Raw genomic sequence first — 7,765 nt, forward strand, 5'->3', positions numbered from 1 at the left:
CCCGTTCTGTGCTGCGCTTTCCCGCCGGTTATTTCAAATGAACAGCTGAGGTATCAGGTGATGTCGATCAGCTGTTCATTTGAAGTCGCCGCGGTGCCCTCGGAGGGTTCATGTGAGTTCATGCTTGACTGCATTGCATGAACTCACATGAACTTTCCCACGGTCGCACAGGTCAGCCACACCCCCCAGACCATCAGCCCGTCATGATTGGTGTGTGCGGGGTGTCTGTGCCATGTCTGCGGGTGTGCGCGGTGTCTGTGCGATGTCTGCGGGTGTGTGCGGTGTCTGTGCGATGTCTGCGGGTGTGCGCGGTGTCTGTGCGATGTCTGCGGGTCTGTGCGATGTCTGCGGGTGTGTGCGGTGTGTGCGCGGTGTCTGCGGGTGTGCGCGGTGTCTGTGCGATGTCTGCGGGTGTGTGCGGTGTCTGTGCGATGTGTGCGGGTGTGTGCGTGCAGGCAGACATAGGCCGATGTGACAATACTACTCCCATCGGCCTATGTCTGTCCCCCGTCCACTCGTGCCAGCAGGATCAGCTCGATGGGAGCAGTAGTTCCCATCAGCCTGATCCTGCTATTTAAATTGCCCTACTGTGTCCCCAATAAATTTTAAATACATGTCATTGGTGGCCAGTGGTTGCCTACAATAAATTAGTTTATACATTACCTGTCCCCGCCGATCGCCACCTAAAATAAAGTAAAAAATAAAAAACGACACCTATACTCACCTAGACACCTAATTCCCCGAAGCCATCGACCTCCTGTAATAAAATGTAAAATAATAAACCACAACCTTATCCTTACCCCTCCGTAGTAGTCCACGAGTGTCCCACGATGATCTCCAGTTCAGAGCAGCCACATAGAATGTGACCGCTCTGAACCGCTGCCGCCACTAGAATGACAGGGCCGTAAAGCAGCCCCGTCATTGCATAAGCGGGTTCGCTGGAGTTCAGGCAGCGCTGCTCCGGTCAGCTCCTTTACGGCCCTGCTGTATCGTGAGAAATTCCCACGGTACAGCAGTGCCGTAAACGAGGTCTCCGGAGCAGCGCTACCTGAATGCACTCCGGTGACCTCAGTCAGTGGCTCCCGCTGCCGGGAGCGGACGTGTTCCCGGCAGCGTGAGCTTACAGCAGCCATGCACAGCTGTCACCATCTCCAGATGTTACAGCTGTGCATGGGAGATCAGCGCAGGAACGTGGACAGGCAACTATTTTTTTTTAGTAAACTAAGAATTAAATAAAATGGTGTGTTTTATTTCAAATAAATTATTTTTTTCTGGGTGTAGTGTGTGTTTTTTCTTTTTAACACTTTGTAGGTTAGTAATGGGGGTGTCTTATAGACGCCCATCATTACTAACCTGGGCTTCATGGCAGCTGGCGCTGACATGAACCCCAGCCCTATTACCCCCTGTCACCGCACCAGGGCAGTGGGAAGAGCGAGGCTAAGTGCCAGAATTGGCGCATCCTATGGATGCGCCATTTCTGGGGCGGCTGACGGCTGGTGTTTCTAGCCTGGGAGGGGGCCAATATTCATGGCACCCTTCCTGGGCTATTAATATCAGCCCCCAGCTGTCTGCCTAGCCTTTGCTAGCTATTAAAATAGGGGGGACGTCATTTTTTTGGGGGGTCCCCCATTTTAATAGCTAGTAAAGGCTAGGTATTCAGCTGGGGGCTGATATTAGTAGTCTGGGAAGCTCCGTGGGTATTACCCCCTTCCCAGGCTTCAAACATCTGCCCCAGCCGTCTGCTTAACCTCCGCTAGAGACTAAAATTATGGGGGATCCCACGCCAATTTTTTTTTAATAAATCCTTTATTTTAACACTAAATGACATTTGAGGAGTTAATAAAGATGCAGTCCCTAAATTATTATTTATTTTTTAATTAATTTTTCCCAAAAATTTTGACGTGGGCTTTGCCATATTTTTGTATGCCAGCCAAGTACAGCATCCAGCTTCTATGAACGCGCCATTTTCCGGGGTGGCTGCGGACTTCAATTTGCAGCGGGGGGGGGGGGGCCCAGAAAGCTTGGGTCTCCCTGCGCTGCAGATTCCATCTCCCAGCTGCCTAGTTGTACCTGGCTGGACACAAAAATAGGGAGAAGCCCCACGTATTTTTGTTTTTAATTATTTCATGAAATTCATGAAATAATTAAGAAAAAAAGGGCTTCCCTATATTGCTGTGTCCGGCCAGGTACAAATTTTTTTTTTAATTATTTCAGGAAATTCATGAAATAATTAAAAAAAAATTGATGTGGGGCTTCGCCCTATATTTGTGTCCAGCCAGGTACAGCAGGCAGGAACGGGCTGCCCCCAACCACCAGCTGCCTATTTGTACCTGGCCGGACACAACAATATAGGGAAGCCCTTTTTTTCTTAATTATTTCATGAATTTCATGAAATAATTAAAAAAAAAAATACGTGGAGCTTCGCCCTATTTTTGTGTCCAGCCAGGTACAACTAGGCAGCTGGGGGCTGGAATCTGCAGCGCAGGGAGGCCCAAGCTTTCTGGGCCCCACCCGCTGCAAATTGCAGTCCGCAGCCGCCCCGGAAAATGGCAAGTTCATAGAAGCGCCATCTTCTGGCGCTGTACCCAACTCATCCAGGGCCCTGGTGCGGTGGCTCACTGGGTAATAAAGGGGTTTTACTGTGGTCATGTCAAACTCATGCCTCTCGGTCTCCTGTCTTTCCTAAGTAGTTGACCGCTCCTGGGTCTTGGTAGACGGAGATGGTGCCTGCAGAGGAATCACTCAAGCTGGATTCTCTGCTACCCCTCTGGATCCTCTCTTCCTGTTCTTGGGGCATGGGGTTAGGTGGCTAGGGTGTGGCCCTCGCTTAAGGCTCTACCGCCACCTGCTGGGAAACAAGATTGGGTGGCCTCTTGCCTGTGGAGCGGCTGCTGCCAATGGTCTCATGGCCTCATAATTTCTGCTGCTCTCTGGTCCTCTTCAGGAGAGACAAGATTGACCGCTACTGCATACCACCCCCTAGGCCCATCCTCCTTAATGAAGGTAACTTGGTCCCACTGTTGTGGGGTACGTTGAAAAGAATTGAACCGGTATTAACGAAAATTGACCATACAATTTGTTGTGCACATTCTTCTGAGTACACCTATATCGCAAACTGGTAGAAAACTGCTGTTTAGGTAGCACAATTTGACATTTGGAACTCAAAATTGGCTGGAATCTATAGCAGACGCCATGTAACATTTACAGAGCTCCTGATGTGTCTAAACAGTGAAAATCCTCCACAAGTGACCCCATTATGGAAACTACACCCTTCGAGGAATTTATCTAGAGGTGTGGTGAGCACCTTGAAACCACAGGTTTGTCACAGAATTTTATAACGTTGAGCCATGAAAATGAAAACATTAAATTTTTCAGGCAAACATGTTGCTTCAGCCCCAAATTTTTCATTTTCACAAGGGTAAAAGGAGAAAATAGATCATACAATTGGTTGCGCAATTTCCCTTGAGTACACTGATACCCCATATGTGGTAGAAAACTACTGTTTGGGCACACGGCAGGACCAATTGAATTCTGGAGCACAATTTTGGCTGGAAAAGATTGTGGAAAAAAACCACAAGTGACCCTATTTTTGAAACTACACCTCTTGGGGAATTCATCCAGGGGTTTATTTAGCATTTTTAACCCTTAGATGATACACAGAATTGTATAACATTGGGATGAGCCAATGGAAAAATTGCCATTTTTTTGCACTAAAATGTTGCTTTGGCCCCAAGTTTTTAATTTTCAAAAGGGATAATAGGGGAAAATGAACCATACACAATTTCTCCTGAGTATGCCAATACCCCATATGTGATCGAAAACTACTTTTGAGGCACAGTAGAAAGCTCAGAAGGGAAGAAGCGCCTTACTGGAGTTCAGATTTTGCTGGAATGGTTTGAGGCTGCAAGTCACATTGGCAGAGACCATGAGGTGCCAGAACAGCACTGCTCCTTAAATGACCCCATTTTAGAAACGCCACCTCTCAATGAATTTACCTAGGAGTGCAGTGATCATATTGACACCACATGTGTATCACAGAATTTTATACCATTCGGCAGTGAAGAAAGAATAATTATATTTTTTTCACTAAAATGTATTTTTTAGCCCAAGGTTTTTAATTTTTATAAGGGCTAATAGGAAAAAATGGACCTCACAGTCTCTTGTGCAAGTTCTCCACAAGTGCACCAATACCCTATTTGTAATCGGGAACTACTTTTCAGGCACAGTGGAAAGCTCAGAAGGGAAGGAGCGTCATATTATAATGCAGATTATGGTTTGAGTGTGCCATGACCCACTGGAAGAGCATCTGAGGTGCAACCTACACCTCTCAATGAATTAATCTAAGAGTGATCATATTGACACCACAGGTGTGCCACAGAATTTTATACCTTTGGGCAGTGAAGGAAAAAAACTATTTTTTTCTGGTAAAAATATAATTTAGCCCAGTGTGAAGATTTGAGGTTGTGGGTTGTAATATTCACCTAGGCAGATTAACAATGCAACTATTTTTATTCCTTATATCCATAGACAGCAAATCTGGGTAGATGGTCAAATGCAATGTCCCTAGTGCACAAGAACCCATCTTGGGGTCAATAGATCACTGCCCCTGTAGAAGGAGATACCCACTGTCTCCCAATTTTTGGTTGGCCCACAGCTTTTGTATCTCCCGCCAGTATAGTCTGTAGTCACAGTCCATGCTCCATAACATGACCGTACCACATGTCTCCCCCTCCAGCTGGCAACAACAATCCATAAGATAGTTCCTCACATCCAGACGATAGATATTCACGACTGTAGCATGTGTATAAAACTCTAGCCAGAAACCCATCTCCAATCTACATAGGATATCCATACAGGGGCACCAGGACCTCACCAACAGATCCTCGCCCCTTGGCGTCACTGCACCAATTGCCTCACTAAAACATGTGGCTTATTGTTCTTCCTATCCTGGGATCAACCCTAAAGATGGGCAGAAGTTTTTACACCCCCTCTTAAATATTTGCTTTTAGCTCAAAGAATGTTCCAAAAGCTGAGTCTCCAGCCTCTCTGGATGATTGTGTATTTGGGATGCTACCTGCAGAGAGGACCAAAGACACACATGCACCCACCAGATGCAGGACAGAAATGCTAATGTAGGCCTTATGTATGTGTGAGATCCAGCTGGCATGTCATTCTCTGCTTACTGTCACTGAATTTAAACATTGATTCCTGAAGCTGAACACTTTCCAGGTGAAATTAGATCAGCGTACCACTGCTCCATGCTGGAAAAAGTCAGTGGCCAGCTCCTCACACTGCTCCCCCACTTTTTCAGCATGGACACCGATGTAAGAGGTTTCACCTTTATGAGAACGAAACTTTGCATCATGGAATTTCCTCAAAGCATATTCCATGTCTTCCTTGCAAATAAACGGCAGAATCCCCATTCCATCCTTATGTACATCAGCCTAACAAACATCATCAGCTTCTCTCATATGATCTTTTAGATCCTGCCAACTCCTCGTTGGAGGGAAGCCCTGAGACGAGGGCTCTATATTCAGTTCACCAAGTCGGAGGCCTGTTCCTTCCATGGGGTCCTCCATATCCACCCCCTGATCGTTGGTTTGACCGGGGAAACTCCACACGTAACTGTCAAGAACCAAACTCGCAACTATTGCATCCATACACGGCCTTCTCTGCATCCCGTGGATCTTGAAAGCTGCTGAAGGGAAACGGTGCGGCGCCACTCCTCCTGCGATTCTTCATCTCGATGGTACAAATCCACCCATAACAACTGCTCCAGCTCATTCTCCTGTACATCGGCTGGTAAATTGCCCACATATATGCACCCGTCCCCAGAGCGCTGACCCCCATCCAGGGTGATGGTCACTTGGCTGCCAGGTAAATAGTGCCCTGGGGGACAATTTGTGGGCTGACTAGGCTAATGGAAGAACTAGTGTCCTGAAGTCCCTCGGTCTCCTCCCTGATGTCATCTACCTCTCCCAGGTCACGTTCCTTCAATGCAACAGTCATTGTATTTTGTGCATTACTCACCACTGGCGGGGGGTTAGTTGGCATGTTGAGATTGCTCTGTTCCTTCTCAGTTGATGCTGTGGGAACTGGTCCTTGGCTTTGGTTTATGACATTAGCCCAGTGGCACACCAACCCTGATCCTAGGTTGTTTCCCAGAAACACATCTACCGTATGTGCTGATCTACTCCTACATCTAAGATTCTATGACTGTGACCCCAGTCTAAATATAGTCGGGCCCTTTGAATATTCAGAGATTCTCCTCCGGCTACGTTGACTAACATATGGATGGTGGGAACAATACATTGGCCCGGTACTAAATGTTCTTTGATCAATGTGACTAAAGCTGCGGAGTCATAGACCCCTCTACCCAGACCAGCTGCAGATGCTGGTTCATGGTCGCTGAGGTGTGCCATCTAGTCCTGGACACTTATCCTTATACCACATATGCCTCTTCCTCTTCAAGTCGGGGTAGTGGGATACTCTCTCCCCTAGTATTCCAGCCCTATTGCAGCACAATGTTCACCGGTTGGAAATGCAGATGATGAGGGCTATAATGTTCCTGCCATTCCCTGGCAAAGTGTCCCATGCGTCCACAGTTATGGCAGCTTAACCCTCCAATGCGGGCCATAGTTGGGAGGTGGGTAAACCTCCCCCTCTTTGGAAGTCCGAAATCCCCACAATTCCTCCTCTCGCCGGTCCATGGGTCTCACTGGCCTCCCTGTAAATCCCTGTTCTTGACTCGCTGGGGCTGTCCTTTCACATAGCCGTGAAGACCAATCATCAGCCAGTCTTGAAGCCTTAACCAGACTGAGTGGTTTTCTATCCATCAAAAATTATTTTAAGTCACCTGCGAGCTTGAACATAATTTGTTCCATGAATATATCCAAGACATGTTCTGCTTCCTGAGCTCAAAGAATGTTCCAGAAGCTGAGTCTCCAGCCTCTCTGCAGGGTTGTGTATTTGGGATGCCACCTGCAGAGAGGAACAAAGACACACATGCCCCCACCAGATGCAGGACAGAAATGCTAATTTAGGCCTTATGTATACATGAGATCCAGCTGGTATGTCTCACTCTGCTTACTGTCACTGAATGGAAACATTGATTCTTGAAGCTGAACACTTTCCAGGTGAAATAAGTGCACTTAAACTGATGAACAAGCAAATCTCTAATAAACACAAATCTAAGGTCGACATACCGGTGCTCCGTGCTGGAAAAAGTCTGTGGCCAGCTCCTCACAACCAGATTATCCATTTTCACAGGGGGAAATTGATAATACCCAAGATGTGGCTGTATAGTAATGCTTAGCCGCATGGTGAGACTTGGGAGGGAAGGAGCGGTATTTGAGCTTGGAGAACAAATTATCATAGAATAGTTTGTGGACTCCATATACAGAGAACCTAAGTGCCAATAGAGAAGAATCCCCCCTCAGGTGTCCCCATTTTGGAAACTAAACCATCTGGAAATTTATCTACAGGTGAGGTGGCAATTTTGACTCCATGTGTGTTTTCCAGAAACAAGCAGTAGTGGATGAGGCTGAGTTGCTGAGTGAAAATTGCAAATCTGCCATTGTAGTACCCTAAAATTGTAGTGCCCATACATTTTGCCCAGCTCGTGCTTCTAGAGACATGGACTCCTTAAATTAAGCGGATGGGCTCTCATCGCTACAGAAATGCCAAACATTTGGACGTTAAATGTGGTTTAGCCACACTGTGGGGCTCAGAAGAGAGGGGCCATTTGGATTTAGAAGTGCAGAAT

At 46.9% G+C, this 7,765-nt stretch overlaps 1 pseudogene; it reads right to left on the reverse strand.

Moving 5' to 3' along the window:
* Positions 1-5,240: 5,240 nt before the first annotated feature.
* On the reverse strand, positions 5,241-7,261 carry LOC141167285 (serine/arginine-rich splicing factor 9 pseudogene; annotated as a pseudogene).
* Between the last annotated feature and the right edge of the window lie 504 nt (positions 7,262-7,765).

This window comes from Phyllobates terribilis, unplaced genomic scaffold (genome assembly GCF_046119375.1).
Source record: "Phyllobates terribilis strain yellow unplaced genomic scaffold, ASM4611937v1 Scaffold_11__3_contigs__length_659146591, whole genome shotgun sequence".
Lineage (NCBI taxonomy): Eukaryota > Metazoa > Chordata > Amphibia > Anura > Dendrobatidae > Phyllobates > Phyllobates terribilis.